Source organism: Palaemon carinicauda, chromosome 20 (genome assembly GCF_036898095.1).
Source record: "Palaemon carinicauda isolate YSFRI2023 chromosome 20, ASM3689809v2, whole genome shotgun sequence".
NCBI classification, from domain to species: domain Eukaryota; kingdom Metazoa; phylum Arthropoda; class Malacostraca; order Decapoda; family Palaemonidae; genus Palaemon; species Palaemon carinicauda.
Window position 1 is genome coordinate 123,627,344 of NC_090744.1, and position 19,642 is coordinate 123,646,985.

At 46.0% G+C, this 19,642-nt stretch overlaps 2 long non-coding RNA genes across 2 annotated transcripts in view; one reads left to right on the forward strand and one right to left on the reverse strand.

The window, feature by feature from the left end:
- LOC137659638 (uncharacterized) overlaps nucleotides 1–19,563 on the reverse strand; it is a 33,799-nt gene extending 14,236 nt beyond the window's left edge. Inside the window, exons 1-2 of the long non-coding RNA XR_011047604.1 lie at nucleotides 19,456–19,563; nucleotides 17,450–17,565 (exon numbers count right to left, since the gene is read on the reverse strand). This is a non-coding gene — a long non-coding RNA (uncharacterized lncRNA). The remainder of the gene's footprint in view (nucleotides 1–17,449; nucleotides 17,566–19,455) is intronic.
- Nucleotides 1–19,642, forward strand: part of LOC137614437 (uncharacterized) — a 450,523-nt gene that overhangs the window by 361,993 nt on the left and 68,888 nt on the right. The window lies entirely within an intron of this gene.

Sequence of the window (19,642 nt, forward strand, 5' to 3'; positions counted from 1 at the left end):
CCAGTCCATTGATTTTCCTTATGCAAGCCAAGACTTGTATGAAGGAATGATCCAACTCTCTCTGATCAGCAGCAGAGGTCATAGGACTAGCAGATAAAGGCAACATACCGTCAGTTTGTTCAAATTCCTCATCCTTAGACTCGTCCAACTCCAACCACAGGGGCCTGAATTGTGTCGGGTTTGTTAATGGGTGACCTAAAAGGGGCATGATACCTGGATGGCAGGTTCTGCATTGTAGGCAACGATGGGTCTGGAACCAAACCAAGAGCTCCCTTCCATTGGATTGGGGCATAAGAGCCTTTGAAGCCCAGTTTTTTTTTTTTTTTTTTTTTTGGAAGAGTTTTGTGTCCTTCCTCTCCCGGGATTTAGCTGCGAAGGAGGGAAGGAGAGAGGAAGTCTCCTTTCAAGGCTCTGCTGCTGAGTGTGAAGCTTGTTGGGGGCTATGGGGCCTGGCTTAGACTCTGGGGGTGGAACAGATGGTTCAGTTCGAGTGAACTTCCTGGGGACAACCAATAGTTGCCAATAAATGAGACCTCCGTTGAAGATCTCGAACCCCTGCTCATTCTTGGGTGCAAAGTATCCCCTGGAGGAGACATATACTGCCTCAATGGCTTAAGTGGGATGATACCCAATTACGCCAGGATGGATTTAGGCTGGTCATGAGAAGCTGTAGAGTCTAAGTACCTCTGGTACCCAGATGAGTGATGGAACAGCAAAGGAGAAACCAAAGGAGGAGGAGGAGGTGCATACCTGGAGGCAGTACTCCTACTGCTAATATCCATGGGTATATTGGTATTTCCTTGAGATCTAGACACCGTGAGAGGGATAGTGATTGGTTGAGAAGAGGTCGCTGGTTGTGGCACTGGAACAGCATCAACAACAACCTGTTTCACTGCCTGAGCAATCTTTAGGAACCATATCACATCCTTCATGAAAAAAATGAAACTGCAGGATCTCACAACGGATAGTGGTCATGTTTACTCTGATCACAGGTAACTCACTCACATGGCGAATGTACCGAGGTAGCGAGTGTTGGGAAAGAAGCGACCAGATCTTTATCATCAGTATGAGCTTGCCTGTGTGTGGTTGGCAACTGCACTGTGACAAGTATGACTCCACCACCTTGAAAAGGGTCTGGCTAGAGAACTCGTCAGAGAACCTGCAGGATGTTCACAAGTAGCCGTGTGTTTGCCTGTAAGGCACATGTGTTCAGATGGAGTGGAGCAAGGCAAAGGTAGCTTGTTCTTGACCGCCAGCTGCCATTTCTTACAAATGCTAGAACTTTCAGGCACTTGCCCCTGAAGGGTAGGTTCCCAAGGCGGGACCCCAAAGGGAGTCACACTCGCGAGATGCATAAAGACTTGTACCTGAGAATCACTGTGGGAAGGGACTGTGGCTATAAGGTATAGACAGCCATGATCACCAGAGAGCTAGAGCGAGACATCGAGGAGTCGAATACTTGATTCCGAAGCACCCAAGGAGGATACCACTTTAGTGAGGAAACCCTCTCACATTGGTGAGAAGGTAGATTAACCTTGGATGGGTTTTCCTGCTTGGTGAGCCCAGTGTGCTGAACAAGCTCAGCATGCTTAGCAACTCCAGCCGGCTGAGCAATCTCTGCATGCACGCTCACACTAGGCGATCGCAGGCATGGCTAGAGGTTCAGTGGGTGGAAGGTCGAGGCCAAACCACGAGGAGGCAGAGAGCTCCTGCTGTACCCTAAACTTAAGCACCTCTCAAAGCTGTTCGTTACAGTGGGTACCCAAAAGCCCCAATGAAGGCAAAAGGTGATACAGAGCATCAAGCTTTACTAGGAGAAGTGATGGGGCCTTCCATACCAGAAGGTTGTCCTGGAGTCAATCAGTCATCACTCTTACTCGACCACCCTCCAGAGAAGGCCAAATGGGCAGAGATAGCGAGGAGGAAACGAGACCGCCTCACCAGAGAAAGAAGTCTGGATTTATTCAACTTCAAAGGTTCTGAATCCCTTCAAGATTTCTTTCGCCACCTACCATTACACTCCCACTGGAAAGATGACCACTCACAACACTTTAGGCCTGAGTGCAAAAGTGTTATCTACATGCTGGACAAAAGCTGTGAGGATCAGTCTCCCTTTCCTGTATAAACGTGCTGCAAGAGCAGCCAGGTATACCAGGACAAATCTGCATATGAACAGTTGTGAAAAAATAAAGCATACATGCGAAGATAAAAAAAGGGGCGTTTACAGACAGAGAAAAGTGGGTTTACAGGTAAAAAAAAAAAAAAAAAAATTACACAATGTACTGGGTGAGTCTACTCCCTGCTATTCCCCCACTGATAACTAGCGGAGGGTTGCTAACATCTTGTTTTAAAAAGTTTATGGCTAAATTCCAGCTATGCTGGAGATAATATCCATATTATAGGGCGAAAAGTTTTTATGTGTGTAGGAACAAATTTGTATATCAAGAATGACCCAATGTTATAGAGACATGAAACTAATAATGTATAGTGAGGACAAAATATATGACTATCTCACCAAAAATTCATTTGGGAACAATCTCACTTTCAAGAAAATTTCTGCTATATTGGACGTTTTCAGATAGTGTATGTTCAACAACAGTGTACACTGTACATAAGCGACTTTCCATAAAAAAAACTTAAAGAATTAGATTTTAAACTTATCTTTAAAGAGATGTCAACGAATCTCACAGCCTCCATCCCTGTGTCATCTTTGATATAGATATTAATTTCATACTGTGCCACCAACGTTCCTTTAGTTCCATCTCTTTCCCAGGTTATTACGGGAATAAGGATGCCCACTTGAAATGTTTTGTTTACTGGCGTCGTCTTCTGTATTTCAAATGTGCGGGTAAATACACGTATCTGAAAGAAAAGTAAAATATTTTTACTTCAAATATTCTTCACCTTCAAATCATAACCTGACTTTTGATAATTAATTCGATACATTGAGTCACTTTTTTACGATTATCCTCTAGAGTAACTGGCATAGTCGACTTGTAACTTAAGAGATCAATATATCTGACATTTTTTTGAAACTTAAGATCTGACTATGCCATGATGTTCTTCAATAATATCATCTGAAGAAAGAACAGCGATAACAACCAGACTTCGTGAATAACACAGAGTTCAACTTGGATAATTATCTGAAACTAGAGCCATGTATAATATGAGATTTGGGCTTTCATATCAACCTTATTCTTTAAACAGTGGTTTTATGAGTACTCTTCTTGATAAGGTTAACAGTCTAGTCACTGTATTGGTAATATTGCATTTTAGATATCCAGGAGTGAATAAGAATAAAATCCAGCAATTGCATACGTGAATAGATAATTAGGCATACTTATATTTTTTCTGGCAAAGTCTCGATTGCAAGTATAATGGAAAGAGGACACTATAATCTTTTTAAATACTTCAGCTACCTGAAAAGATACTAATGAACTTACATTTTTAGTACTTAGATTCAAAGCCCCTGAGTTATAATTTTCTGAAGGATTGCAGTAAGCTAGTTATAGATAACTTGGCCCTCTTAGCTACTCTCAGACCTTGCATAGTCCTTGCTGTTAATGTGTTGTCAACTAATCGTTTCATGGCACAGCCCAAAATGGGAGATGGAAGATAAGGGGTACATATCTTTTAATTTCTACTTGGAAAGCTATTTTTTCCATTGATATCTAACGACAGGTGAGTGCTGTATAAGTATGATTTACTGATAGTGGTCATATGGCACGTTGCTAGGGTCAGGGAGGCCATGCAACTCCGAAATGAAACTAGGGGAAATATCCCCAGATATATAAGAAATAAAAATTGTTATATGTTGGACAGAGGATTGCAAGGAAGGTATTTGGAACGAAAGAAAGGTAGAAGGATGAAACGAGGATGTATATAGGGGCCACAAGGAAACTGTGAAAACCCTCAATTCATACATTTAATATACAGCATGAAGGGCACTTTTGGTAGTGTCCCTTGAAAGACAGAGACTGAATGGTAGAGCAAACATTATAGTAAAAAGTAACAACGCGGCAGTGAGGCGGAGATCTGTCGCATAATTCATTCTTTTTATGAATGAAAAGGGAGACACTGAAATTTAGAGTAATTCAATCTGATTAACATTTCTTTGTAGCATGATACTACTATCTTTTTCTCAAGGTACCAGGTGTGAAATTGGTAAACATTGTATAACACTTTTTATATAGAAACAAGTATAGTATTAACGTGGTAATAACAGGCCGTTGTAATTTTACACCATTTAAGAGTTTGTTATACTGAGACCAGCTTCTTTGAATTAAACGGTTTGAAACAAGTTTGTAATTTGAATTTAAGATTTAGATAATTGACAGCTTTCCAAATTCCAGCTATGAAAGGTTTTCTGGCTAATTAGTGTGACGACTGAATAGCTCTGTATAATTTCTTTATATTTCTGACAGATTTTGAAAGCATAATAAATATTTGAACGAAAATAGAACAAAAGGAATCATAACACGTCCCTTCTATAACAAGTCCTGAGGAAAACATATCTTATACACAATTCCATGTTTCCCATCCTACAAACACTTGATTTGCTAACTACCACTGTATTATATAGCCCCAATCACTTGAAAAATGCTGAATTCATATATTAATGAAACCATCTTTACAGTAATAGAACTATAACACAATACTGTATACCAAAATATTTTATTTCAAACAGTTAATATGCTGACTCGGACGTAGAGTCACCAACAGTTAATATGTTGACTCGGACAGACACCAACATTTTAAATTTTTCAATTATCAAACCTAATTTTTCAGGGTTCTTTTAATTCTCTGCAAAACATGAAAATATGAAGAAAATATGACAGCAATCTCAATATGCTTTGGCAAGAGCATTTAACTATCTAGGCGAAAATCATTCAATAAGTTTAACAACGTTTGCAAAAATAATCAATTGTGGAATTAGAATACTTATGAAAACCTAGTCAAGTTAGGCCAAGGGGATTGGAGAAAAGACCCCCACATCGAAGTTTAAGATTATTTTTTTTCCTTATTTAGGATAGGTTAGAATGTTTTCCTGTATTTCAATAGTTTTCAGTCCCTTATTGAAGTTATACACAAGTGTGGAGAGTGGGAGGTTACATAAGAAATGTGTGTAAATGTAACTTCTAGCTTAAAAATAAATTACTATATTAAAGATTCTTACATCATTACAAGGTCAACAGTGAGTTCACCTTTGAAATATATAATCATAAATGTTTAAGTACTCACGACCTCTGCTTGGACTTTTGAGAATTTAGATTATTATATTTTTGTCTTGTAGAATGTCTATATTTAATGTTTCAAATATGAAAAATTTGGGAGTAATTAGTATTTTTCCTAATCATAAAAACTTGAGCTCTTTTCTATGGATATATTGTTCCGGCGTAGCTGTAAACTAGCCATAAGCTTTTTACACAAGGCTTAAAATACCACCACTAGTTAGCAGGGATGGGAGGGGCAGACCCTCCACCCCACTCACACTCACCCAATGTATTACATCCCTTTTGAATGCAGACCGGACTTACCAAAGACAAGTGATGGAGATTCACTCTTAGGTGGGTGGAAGTTTGAGACCCAACTGACTAGGAATTTGACCTGGGTTACAACTGAGAGCTGGTGCGAGAGTGAGAGGAGTACCCTATCACTTCATGAACTCTCGATCTGAAAAGATAGACAGCTGACGGCCTGGGCAAATCATGGTAAATGAATGGAAACTAATTGCTGTGACCTGCTCAGGTAAGAATATTGGAGTGAAAGTACTCTTATCATTTAACTTGGATACTGACAGACTCTTCCTCGCAAGGAGGGAAAAAACAAAATATATCACATATTTCATGCAACCTAAGGGAAATAGTAGTTACCTGCTGCTGCAGTCGGAGGTAGACCAGCTTATAGAGTCTGCTGAATGCTGTGCTCCCAAGAGAGGGAGAAGATGAAGGATGAAAAGGCCAGTCTTTCTATTCATTCATCCAAGTCTAACACTGGGTAATGTTTGCCCTTAGCTGACTGCTGCTTGTCCTGCAAGGGAAATGAGGTAACACCACCTCTTATGCTACAGCCACAGGATGTTACAAATAGACGTTCAATCCACGGGCAAGCTTAGGTTGTTTGTAATAGATCACGGCTAAATGTTCTCATATGAGACAGTAATCACTGAACTGGACACTTGAAATTCGGAAAGGCCAAAAACTAGGATCCGCTTCATCCGAATTCTGAGTTTTGGCAACAAACTCAGGGAGGAATTTAAGCATTACCTGGACCCCTTCCTCTTAGCTGGGATATGCCCTCGCTGCCTCTCATAGCGGAGGACAAAGCGAGAAGGAAAATTGGTCTTACGACTCAAGTCATGATCGTAGGACTAATAAGTGGTACGAAAGGCATTCTTTTCAGAGAATGTAGTACAGGCACTACACTACAAGGTGGTGGTCTAACTTCTGACATGGGAACAGTAAGCTCGAAGCTCTGTATGAGGAGACACAATTCCGTTGAGGAATAATTAGTGACGAGGGTCAAGACAGAGCGTTAGCCTTTCACAGCCGAGACTGAGCAGGGTCTTTCCTCCCCTAGGTACAGAAAGAACTCTGGTATCATGGGGATATGGGCACTGAGAGGTGTGTTGCCTCTTTCTATGACATCACCCTAAGAGGATAGCCCACTTTGCCTGATAGATGGCAAAAGACGACCTATGGAGCTATCCAGACATACATTTTGCTACTGCCAGCGAAAAGCCTCTCTGCGAGAATAGATAATGCATAACCTTCAGGTGTGAGGTCGTAGAAAAGCGAATGCCTTGTGGTGTATCTCTGTATGAGGTTTGCTATTGTTGGGGAAGGGAGGAAGCTTTCTCGGTACCTCTGTGGGCAGGAGTAGAAGGTCTGGTCCTGTAGAAAGTGGGGTTCCCCTGCTGTATGGGACCGGAAAAGCAGCCATGAAAGTAAGTATGCTGCTAGCTGTCACAGCAAAGCTATCAGGGTCATTAACAGGTCTTGCAATGCCCTTAAATTATTGATGAGTCTCCTCATCAGATAGAAAGGGGATGTTGGAAGACCTCTTGCATAGGTGCCTGAGGAGTACCCTGTAAGCTTCTGGTTGAGAGACGTCCTGAACAAATCTATCATCGGCAACCGCACCTTGGTCAGGACTTTGATGGCTAACTGTGGGAGCAAAGACTTCTCGGAGCCAAGTATTTGAGCCTCCCTGCTACAACTGTCCACAAGGAAGCTTCTCTTGCCAACAATGACTCAGGCTGAAAAGGGTGATCAAGTTGTCTTATTCCTCGTTTGTTTAGGTATTTGGCTACCATCATGTTATCGGTCATGAACCTATGGAGTGTCCAGAAAAAAGTTGTTGGACATGTTTGAGAGCAGTAGATCTGCTCTTAATTTCTTTTGATACATCCTTTAAGAGCATCAATTCCAAGGAAGGAGAGAAAGGTACTACTCCCCTGAGGAGGTGATCTTTACTCACAAACTCTGATCTCTTTTACTATGATCCTATCAGAGCTCGAAAGTCTGGAGAAATCCTGTGATGAGAACAAAAGATTTTCAGTTGCCACTAGAGAGAACTAATGCATAGATGGCCTTTGGGGACCAGACATTCCAGGGACGTCAGATGCTCTAACAGGCGCAGCCACACGTATTCCTGTAATAAGCAAGCAGTTCTTGTGCTTAATCTCATATAAGACATACCACTCATACAGAGGCGTAAAATCCTTCATCTCGTACCAACACACTGTCCTGGGGATATTTGGGTTGTGATACAGCAGTGTGCTTCCCACAAGATATTATAAAAGAATTGGTTAATGTCTCGTGAGATTTGATTCAATCAGTCATCCTTTACTTTGCTGAATATGTCTTCCTTCTTTTCTAGGTGGCGGGTGTGACATCTGAAGGCTCAGCAACATGTGAGGAAGACGATACCAGAAAAAATAAGGTGATAGGGGAAGTCAAGTGTGTACGAATTGGTTCCCTCTGTTGGTCATCCAGAATAGTGGAAACAGATAGCACCTACTGTCACCATCACCTATGATTTTACTTTATACCAGAAGGAAATGGAAGTGCTGAAACTTCTTCCCATAGGACAGGTAGCCCTCATGCATTTTGGAATCTCAAAGGGACCCTTGCACAGAGTGGGAGGGGAAGCACCAATTTAAAATGTCCCCTGAGCCAAAAGGCTAGCAGGTGAAGATCTGGCAAGAGAAGGCCAGGTTCAAGCAAAAGGACCAGGCAGCAATGAGCAGGGAAGGTGAAGTAGACAAAAACATACAGTAGGTAAATTTACAACCTCCCTTTGCAGAGGAGAGATTGCCGAGGTTGGGGGACAACTTAGTGTAAGGACTCCGAAGAATCTCGAGGTTCCATAAAGGGAGATCTCACAGGAAGAGCAGCAGTGTTGGGAAAGCCGGGATCTACAGGATCCTCCCGCAGGAGAGGCTCTATGGCAACAACTGCAGAGGGGCCCTGTTCTGGAGAAAAGGGGTGAAGGCCTCCACACAATGTTTCTCTGAAAGAGAACCAAGGATATCCAGGTTAGCCACAACAACCGCAGGGCATGAAAGAGAACCAAGTATATCCAGGTTAGGCCACAACAACTGCTGGGCATGTGATCTCTGAAGAGAACGAGAAAAGGATAAAAAAAAAAAAAACAGGGAAGGAGGCGTTGTTGAACTACTAGGATGAACGACAGGGTCTGCCAGACCATGGCTCTACACAGGCATAAAATGACAAACGTTCTTACCTGAGAGGACGCCGGAGAAGAGTCTGAGGGGAAGAATCCAAGGGATTAAATAGCAGTTTGGGATTTCTTAGGTTTCAAGGAAGACCCCAGTGGCAAAGATTCTCCTTTGGCCTTTTTCTTCCTCCTACCAAACATTACCCACTAGAAAGATGGCCACTCCCTACAATCATCCCATGACGAGGCTTTGGTACAAATGTGACCTCGGCATGACCAGCACAGCCTATGAGGATCTACCACTCTACTACTCTTAAAGGTGCCACAGGTCTTTGGCTGCATTCCAGGGCATGTCTGCATAATGTAACCACACAAGCACACCCACACAAGGTGGATGAAAAATGACAAATTCGAAGATAATTTGTATTTTTCCTAACCATACAAACCTTAGCTATTTACAAAGGGTTATTACTTTTAGCGTAGCTGAAATGGCGAGCCATTAGAATTTAACGAGGGTGTATTACCCCCGCGCTAGTTAGCGGGGGGGTAGGGGAGTGGTAGCTAGCTACCCCTCCTCCCCCTCACACACAGGTGAATACTCACTTTCACTTAGAGGTAGGACTTGTCTTGGGGGACAGGGCTGGCGGGCAAATATGTGTAAATAGCTAAGGTTTGTATGGTTAGGAAAAATACAAATTATCTTCGAATTTGTCATTTGTTCCGTAACCGAAATACAAACCACGCTATTTACAAAGGGTGACTTATCCCTTAGGAAGGGTGGAAAGTCCCCAGCCATACTGGCTTTGGCTTTACCCGGGGACTCAGAATCCGAGTGAGTCGCACTCGAGAAAAGGAGTCCCTGCACCTCACAAGTTCCTTGCACCGCAAGGAACCATGTGGCCTACGTAAGCTTGTGTGTGAAGGAAGAAGTGTGACCCGTCTTAGGCAGTTGACCTGGAGTTCCAGAAGGAACTCTGGGTTAAGACGTTCCCAATACCACCTCGTTAGGGTATGGGGGACGCGACAGTATTGACTCAATACTCGGAACACAAGGAAGCATGGTTTACCTGCAGAGGTTCGAGGTCAGCTATGCAGAGACCAGGATGCTGCTTCCCTGTAGAGGGGATGATGAAGAAAGAAGTAAGGGCCAGACATACTTCTTTCGTTCATGCAGACTAAAACCTGATAACAATGCCCTCAACCTTCTGCTACCTGTCCAAAAAGGAGCCTGAGGTTAGACCAGCTGTTGTGTAGCCACCACAGAGCGATAGAAAACGTATCGAGACTCCTGTGGGTCACGCCCTGCAGGAAGCGGGCTGCGAAGGTCATCAGACGCTTCCAGACTCCAGCTTGTAGCACCTGCGTCACAGAGTAGTATTACTCGAAGGCGAGGGACGTTGCGATGTATCCCACGTCGTGCTGTAGGGCGACGTGACGGGGGAGGGTCTGAAGACAGGTCGAGATGAATGTCCTTGAGTCCGGGCTGAAGAGGTATACTGGTGACTCTCCCCCCATGTCCTCCTTGTGTTCCCAAATCGGCTGCAACTGAGGCCAAACTGCAGCTGTTCCCAGCGCTAGCCTCTCGATTCCTGTACTGGCAAGAAAGAGAAGGTCTTGGGACATCAGACACAGAATGGAGACTCAAAATCTTGAATGAATCGGACCGAAGGGTCGGGACCCTCAGATTCTGAGTCTAGCCAACAACTCAGGAGCGAGCCTGAATGTTGCCTTCCCCTCTTCCTTAGAAAGGGGGGGAGTAGTAAGAGACCAAGAAGATTGCTTACACACTGGCCGTGGCCAGAGTGAGCAGAAGACCCAGGGCGGAATACAATCCGAGGCCTGTCGTAAAAGGGTCTTGAGAAGATCTCTTAAAGGACTAAAAGTCCGAGCCATGCTCCAAGTTGGAGGTCTTCCTCCGACTAGGGCAGGGACGATCGTAGCTTCGCATGAGCGAGGATAGATCCAGCGGGCAGGAAAAAGTTATTCCTTTAAGCCTGAAGGTCAGGGAAAGGCTGAGCGACAGGCTTCATTGCCAAGAGCGGAAAGGAGTTTCCTCCCGCCGAAAGGCAATAAGACCGTTATTGCTGGAGAAGAGGCCTCACGGGAAGAGGTATATCTCCCACGGCACCAACCACCTTAGACTCTTCACTTTGCCTGGGAGACCCCTGTGGATGACTATCGCAGATGACGCGACCTCCGTACCGCGACTGTAGCGGGTTGTCTCTTCTAGAGGAGGAAGCGTAGTGTCTCCAGGCATGAAGCCGAAGCGACGCCCCGGTTCGGGAGAGATGTCGCAGTGTGGTTGCTTGAGTAGTCTGCGCCGTGGGAGAAGCTCTCCCGGGAGTTCCGTCAGGGGAAGCAGAGGGTCCAGAAACCGTTCTGCACATAGTCCCAGTGGAGCTCTCCCATTGAAAGGTTGACAGACAACCTGGTTTTGTTGAGACCCATTGTCCGCAGACAAAAAGGAGGGAAGACGCAGGCGTCGAAGTTGTCCCACCATCACCGGAATGCATCTTGCCAGAGTCTCGGGGTCTGAGACTGGGGGGAAAACTAGCGGAAGCTTGAGGTTCCAAGCTGTCGCGATCAGGTCCCCCAGACCAGCACTTGCTGGTTACCCAAGGTCAAAGACCCCTAGGTACACTCTCTCTATGAGGCTCTGCTCGGATAGTCTGAGAGAAACATTCCCCTGCCTGGAATGAGAGAGCCGATGGTGGAATTGAGAGAATCTCAATCATCCCGATATCTCTACTGCAAGATGTGAAGGTGTGAAAATGCGTCCCCTGCTGGTTAGCATGAAGTCGACACGCAACGGGGCGACTTGGCAGGAGCGGTAGGATCTGAAGAGGGGTCAGACTAAGGCCCTTAAGCCTGCCTGAATGATGGAGAGGTATCCTTCAGGTCTTGACCATAGGCCTGGACCGGAACATGCCCCCCCCCCCCTTTCCTTTGACGAGTCCGAGAACCGCATCAAGAATGTGGGGAAAGGACGAGAATATCCACTACCATCAAGAGGCTCCATAGGTCAATACCCATTGCAGGTTTAATAGTTCCGCTGGTCCCATAGGGCCAGGGAGTCCGGTTAAACATTGCCTGAAGCCACCGGAACTTGGATCGCCCCACATGGAACTTATCCTGAGGCGACCGTTCGGACTATAAACGGGTCAATGAGGAAAGAAGAACTAGGAAACGTTCCAAGGTAGGGCTGAAAACTCTGCTTGACTGAGAACAGGTACTGCGACTCTCCTCAGTCTTGCCACGGTGAACCGAAAGGAAGGCTCGGAGGATGTGGTAACAGAATCTGGCGTCCCCAGGTGGTCACCCATCCAAGTACCGACGTTGCTTAACCTCGCTGGACGGACGAGAAGCGGGGTTTCCAACGTGGTAAGGCGGTTGACTCAATATCATGGCCAGATACTCCAGATGTTGAGGCAGAGGAAGAGAAGGCTCCAAGCAAAATACCATGAGCCCACACTCATGGTCAGCATTCGGAAGCTTTTCCCGGCGCTGAAGAAGGTCGAAACCCGAGCCTACCGGAGTTGACTAGCCCTCCAAACAGCAGAGGCGGCGGAAGTCTGCACCTGAGCGGCCAAGAGGAAGGCAGGGAGAGTTCTCTGGGGAACCAAACCTGCTATGACACGGCGGGATAGCCACACTGCATCGTAAGCAGGAATACTTGCAGTTTAGGCTGAATTCGACGAGCACCCTGGAAGATGGATGGAATGGAAACTGAAAGTACCCGTCCTTCCGATCCAGGGTTAAAGGAGTCCTGTCGCCTCGTTACCAGTCTGATCGATTCTGCTGGTCTACGCTGGCCGAAGTTTGTTCGACAAACTTGATCAGGGCTGAGAGGTCGACTATGGACATCCCCTCTCAGATCCTTCCTTACAAGAAAGGATCGACTGAGGGGGCCGGGGGTGAAGCCGTCGATGATCCTAAGGAAGACCTTCGCCTAAGGTATGGATCATTCTGCCCAACCGGGCAACTCTGCTGATGCTATGGCATAGAGGTTCAGAGACACTGAATTCGCTGACAGAGACGGCAGGCGCGATATCCTTGGCTACTCACAGAGATTGTGCGGGAATGGGCATCGGGAAGCTGTCATTCGGATGAGTAACCTTAAGCATCCTCCCAGCGAAAAAAAACCTGCAATCCTAGAGTTCGTGAACTCCTTTTAGGACTATGCCCCCCCGGGGGAGTCTCCCGTGCCATCTGTTCCTGACAGGAGGAAACTGCAATTGGACACCTTGTCCCAGTTGTCGTAGCCGATAACTTAGGCCGACGTGGTTGAAAGAAAAGGGAGCTGGAGCCCTGCAGAGTCTGGAAGAAAGCGCCTTGGAGGAGTGAAACCGGAAGTCGATTTACTCCGCACAGCAGATGTTTAAGTCTCTGTCCTTGGGCAAAGACAAAACTCTTCTCAAGGATGGAAGGGTGTCTGAGGTCGTTGACCTCCACAGATGAGACACCCGAAGGAAGACTTCAGTCAGTGCGTCCAGATGGTACAACATCGAGCTTGTCCGCAAGTAGATACTTAACGACGAAAGGCCAAGGTGTCTGAGCTCGAGAGGAGGAAAGTACCCTTGATCTTCCTGTAGCTTCCTTGAACCAAACCTCGGGCCGTAACCGAGGAGGGAAAGAACCTGGTAAGCTCCCAGAGGAAGAGGTAAGCAGTCACCCCTTGTCCGATGGAGAAATCTTCAACGGAAAGCCCCCCCCCGCCAAAAATCCTTCCAGGGCGGGAGAAGGAGAGAGTACTCGTGCAGGAGAGGGGACCCTCGAGACCGACCTCTTGGGAACCAACTTCGCCCTGGGGGAAGTCACCACGAAGTCCACTCCTCTCTTTCTCTTCAGCGTAGGAGAGACAGCCGCTGGTTTGTTATCCTGGCCGGTGAGTGCTGGTTTCATAAACCTCATTAACGCCCGTGCCAGTGGATCAAACCATGTCTGCTGCTCCAAGGACACAGAGTCCGAAATCCTCGCTAAGGTGAAAGGGATCGGGCGATCCTTTGGAGAGGACACGACGGTTCCTGCCTGAAAGAAGGTGGGAAGAATGCTGTACTGACCTGTCTTCGTCCTGCACTACCAACCTGTGCTTGGATGGAGGTGATCCCGAGTGCCGCCTAGGAGCACGCGTCCCTGCTGCTACCACCGGCTGTGGAATTCGCCGCGAACTATGGTCGCGCGAGGGCGAACGGTCGCGCAAAGGCGAATGGTCGCGCGGGCGCACAGGCGAGTGGTCGCGCGGGCGCGCAGGCGAGCGGTCGCGAGGGCGCGCAGGCGAGCGGTCGCGAGGGCGCGCAGGCGAGCGATCGCGCGGGCGCGCAGGCGAGCGATCGCGCGGGCGCGCAGGCGAGCGATCGCGCGGGCGCGCAGGCGAATGGGCGTGACGGCGAGGGATCGTGCTGCCGCGTAGGTGAAGAAGATCGCTGGCGGTAAGCGATGGCGAGCAGCATGTGTAGGTGAATGATCGCGTGATAGGGTGCGATGGTGATCAGCATCCGCAAGAGGGCGAGCGTTCAGGGTTGTGCGATGAGGAGCAGCATGCGTAAGCGGGCAATCGTGCAGGGTTGTGCGATGGCGAGCAGCATGCGCAGGTGAATGATCGCGTGAAAGGGTGCGATGGTGATCAGCATCCGCAAGAGGGCGATCGTTCAGGGTTGTGCGATGAGGAGCAGCATGCGTAAGCGGGCAATCGTTCAGGGTTGTGCGATGGTGAGCAGCATGCGCAGGTGAATGATCGCGTGAAAGGGTGCGATGGTGATCAGCATCCGCAAGAGGGCGATCGTTCAGGGTTGTGCGATGAGGAGCAGCATGCGTAAGCGGGCAATCGTTCAGGGTTGTGCGATGGCGAGCAGCATGCGCAGGTGAATGATCGCGTGAAAGGGTGCGATGGTGATCAGCATCCGCAAGAGGGCGATCGTTCAGGGTTGTGCGATGAGGAGCAGCATGCGTAAGCGGGCAATCGTTCAGGGTTGTGCGATGGCGAGCAGCATGCGCAGGTGAATGATCGCGTGAAAGGGTGCGATGGTGATCAGCATCCGCAGTTGAGGGTCGCGCGATGGCGATCAGCATCCGCAGTTGAGGGTCGCGCGATGGCGATCAGCATCCGCAGTTGAGGGTCGCGCGATGGCGATCAGCATCCGCAGTTGAGGGTCGCGCGATGGCGATCAGCATCCGCAGTTGAGGGTCGCGCGATGGCGATCAGCATCTGCAGTTGAGGGTCGCGCGATGGCGATCAGCATCCGCAGTTGAGGGTCGCGCGATGGCGATCAGCGTCTGCAGTTGAGGGTCGCGCGATGGCGATCAGCATCCGCAGTTGAGCTAGTAGCTGGCGAACCATGTTCCTTCAGAAGTGTTGGAGAACGTTGGCGTGCCAGCTGTAACACACGTGGGCGATCCGGAGATCGCTGGCGAGCTGATGATCGCTGACGAGCTGACGATCGCTGGCGAGCTGATGATCGCTGACGAGCTGATGATCGCTGACGAGCTGATGATCGCTGACGAGCAGAAGGCTACGCGTGGAAGCCTGCGCAAAGAAGAAGAGTCCTTGACCCCGACCTGAACCGAAGTTCTAGATCGCGAGGGCGAACGTGGGCGCACAGGGCACGTAACAGGAACTGCAGGGAAGATCATCTAGAAAGCGCTGACGAACAGGAGAGCGCTGACGAACAGAAGGGCGCGCAGGGAAACCCTGACACGCAAGGGAAGAACCCCCGTGGGGGCAACCCTTTGCCCCGAAGGGATCGTTGTCCGCCGGGAGACTGATGTCCGTCGGAAGACCGCTGTCCGTCGGGAAGACCGTTGTCCGTCGGGAAGACCGTTGCCCGTCGGAAGACGAGATTAGACTGCTTTCCATCTGCACCAAGACGGAAGATCGAGAAAAAGAAGTTGTAGGCTGCAAACGGAGATTCAAAAAGGCGCCTCAAGCACCCTTATAGGGAGATGAGAGGCCCTTACGACGAGGCGGACGGAGGGCCTTACGGCGAGGGAGGCCAACAGCAACAGCAACAGAAGAAACCTCCGAAGAGGAGTCTCTATGAGTGTACTCTCTCGCGAACGAAAGAGAAACACTTCGTGGAAGAGACTGGTCAGCCAGTGACCTAAAAGGGGCAATCCTCCGAAGAGGAGCTCCTGCAGTTGCCCAGCCCCTTGAGCGAAACTGCAGGTGCGACCGCTCAGCACCAAGAGCATAGTCGCACGAAAAAAAGGCAAGAGAAGAACCCCCCAAAAGAGGAAAAGCTCAAGCCTGGACAGGAAAAAAAAAACTTCCCTCGGAAGGAAAGTTATCCGCCCAAGGAGGCAAGCCTCCTGACTGTTCTAAAATGAACTGGAGAGCTGTCCGTCGACACGGGAGTACTACCAGTAGAAGGAGACACGCCCCTGACGACAATACAAGGGGGGAGGCAGCAACAGCCGAATCCCCAGGACTCAACCAGACAGCTCACACCGTTGCTATATTACAGAAACGAACTAGATCGGTAACTGTAAAAAAATAAAACAAATAATATTAGTACACATTCATTCCCCCGGGAAGGCTCCGAAGAGGAATCCCGAGGAAAAGGAACAAGAATTACACAACAGGCACGTGCCCTCACAACCACTTACACTCGCGGAAGGAGAGCTGTAACCAAAACAGAATTATAACAATTATAATTATGTAACTATGTAATTATGTAATTTAAAAATGAATGAACACTAAAGAAAAAAACGAAAACCCCGAAAGGAATCGTTCTACAAGCTGAAAAATTAACAACTACAATTAGATTCATAAACTAATTGAGACAAAATGTACGGCGTAGCAACCCCACCCACACGGGAAGGAAGCTACAAGGGCGTAGTAAAACATAGTAAAAGGGTGAACGACCTCAAGAGAGAGAGAGAGAGAAAGACCGAAGTCAAACTCGATCGCAACCCATAAAATTAGGCCGTGGTGGCCTAACTGCCGAGGCCTCCACGTAGATATCGTACACTACACACACACATCTGAAAAGGAAACTTACTTATTTCTATACTCAAATATATATACAAACATGAAAACATGTTTACATATATATTGAGTAAAAGAAAAGTAAGCGATTAAGTAAAGACAAAACAGACAATGGCTGCCAAGCGAGGACCAAGACAGAGACGTCTGTCACAGTCCGAGCCAAAAGTGAAAGTGAGTATTCACCTGTGTGTGAGGGGGAGGAGGGGTAGCTAGCTACCACTCCCCTACCCCCCCGCTAACTAGCGCGGGGGTAATACACCCTCGTTAAATTCTAATGGCTCGCCATTTCAGCTACGCTAAAAGTAATAACCCTTTGTAAATAGCGTGGTTTGTATTTCGGTTACGGAACAAAGAAATGTTTTTCAAATATTCAAAGTAAATCCTAAGTAAAAACTGCCAAGTTTTCAGAAGAGGAGGAACAAGTTCACTTTCTGACAGCTGAAATCCAGTTGAGGTGACAGCGAGTTACAGGCCACCTCCTCGCTTCTGACAGGGTAATTACCTACTGGTTGTTTATGCCTCATTAAAAGTTTTAACTGCTGTATTGCAGCCTTTGCTATTATCCTTCTATTGTAAAGAATGATGTTTTGTATTCATGTAGGATCAATCGAAGATGCTATTTAGCATAACCCCACCCACATAACCTATCCTAGGATTCCAGGTCTCTTTACTTACCAAGTACTTTCAACTACCTGGAATAGCTCTCCCAATCCCATAACTGTCTCACTTACAAAACCATAATTAAAACATTGGCCCATGTAACAAATTTAGATTATTCCTTACCCACGTCTAGGAGGTCGAAGATTAAAATCTTCCTGTAGCTACGGTTAGGCGATTCAGCGAAGGTATAATGTAGTTGTTTCCCGCAGGAAGCTGTGGAGCTGTTTTTGCCTCTTGTGCTGTTGAAAGAATAAATTTGTATAACTAAAATATTCAAACATGACAATTATATTTGGTATAAAAATTAGATGTTAAAGACACTTTTACCAGATAAATGAACATGTATAGAGAGGTTACTAGTTAAATGTATCTCATTATCTGATCATCAGGTAAGAGTAGGTAAGGTATAAGTAGGTAAGATATAAGTAGGTAAGAGTAAGTGAGGTTAAGTAGGTAAGAGTAAATAAGGCATAAGTAGGCAAGACAAATACTGGTAAGATAAGAGTAAGTATGCTAAGGCTAGGTAAGATGAGAGTAGTTAAGTCAAGGGTAGGTAAGAAAAGACTAGGTTAGGTAAGGGTGGGTAACGTATGTGTAGGCAAAGAAAGAGTAAGGTAAGGGCATATACGGTGAGAGTAGGTTAGGTTAGGTAGGGGTAGTTAAGGTATGGGTATGTTAGGTTAGGTTAGGTAGGGGTAGTTAAGGTATGGGTATGTTAGGTTAGGTTAGGTAGGGGTATGTTAGGTTAGGTAGGGGTATGTTAGGTTAGGTAGGGGTAGTTAAGGTATGGGTATGTTAGGTTAGGTAGGGGTAGTTAAGGTATAGGTATGTCATGTTAGGTACAGGTAGTTAAGGTAAGGGTAGATTAGGTAAGGGTGAATAAAGTAAGAGTTAGTAAGGTAATGATAGGCAAGCTGAGGGTTGGTTAGGTAAGGGTTGGTAAGAGGTCATTAGGTAAGATAATGGTAGGTAGAGTGAGGGTAGGCGAAGATATGAGAGGTAAAGTAAGGTAAGAGTAAGTAAGGTAATGTAATAGTAAGATACAGCCAGGTTAGGTATGGATAGGTTATGTAAAGATAGGTAAGGTGGCGGTAGCTTAGGTATGAACAAGCAAGGTAAGAGAAGGCAAGAGTAGACAAGGTAGGAGTAGATATGTTAAGAGTAAGTAAGGTAAAATAAGAGTAGGTAGGCTATGGTAAAAGTAGGTAAATTATGGCAATGTTAGATTAGTTAAGGTAAGGTTAGGTAAGGTAAGAGTAGGTAAGATAAGAGTGGGTAAGTTAAGAGTGGGTAAGTTAAGAGTGGGGTTAGAGTAGGTAATGTGGGGTTAAGAGTTGGTAAAGTGAGGTAAGATAAGCTGAAAGTGGGTTTAGTAATGATAGGTAAGGAGAGGGTGGCTTAAGTAATGTAATGGTGGCTTAGGTAAGGTGATGGTGGTTTGGGAAAGGTAAGGTGAGGGTAGCTTAAATAAGAACAGGTAAGGTAACAACAGGTAAAGTGAGAGTAGGTTTGGTAACTGATGAACACAGAAAATGAGGAAAAGAACCATCCCTCTCATTTTCCCAGCTGCTGTATATCTAGATGCCTTGCTGTTGGGTGTTTGCAAATTACAACTGATATCCTAAAGGAATCATATTTTCTTTGACTGAATAGATAGTTAAAATTAAGGCTTCTGATAATTCCATAATGAAATTCATTTCATTCTGCTTCCCAACAACACTGAACCGTTTTTTCTTAGTGTATTTATTTTCCAGTAATTCTTAGGTACAGCAGTTTCAACAACAAAATATGTCAAAATTAGATAAAACGAAATATTAAAAGATTTAATTTTGGAAACCATCCCTGTAAGTTTTGTTTTCCTCATTTGGTTTAAGTCACTATTTCATTGTGTTTAAAAAATCATATTTCAAAAATTCCAAAAAACTTCCCACGTGAATCTGTAGGCCTACAGCTATGCCTACTCTGAAGGTAGGTCTAATCTACCATGAAGTTACCAGGTCTCGAATGAAATATAGAACTAGGCTATAAAACATACTTCTATCACACTAGTTTCACATCGATAGAAGATTTTTTATCTGTATAGTCATTTGAATACTAATAAAGTTATTACGTATTAAGAAAAACCTTACCTTCACAGTAATTTCGAACAAAAGAATTGCACAACAAATATCAATATATCGCCATTTCTTGTTGCCTGAAATGAGTAACAACTGACGGATGGGAGACATAGCTGTTCCAACGTCCCAGCAACTGTTTACATTCCCAAAAGGTTCCAACAATATTCAACAAAATTCAAAACTTTTTAAATTATTTGTT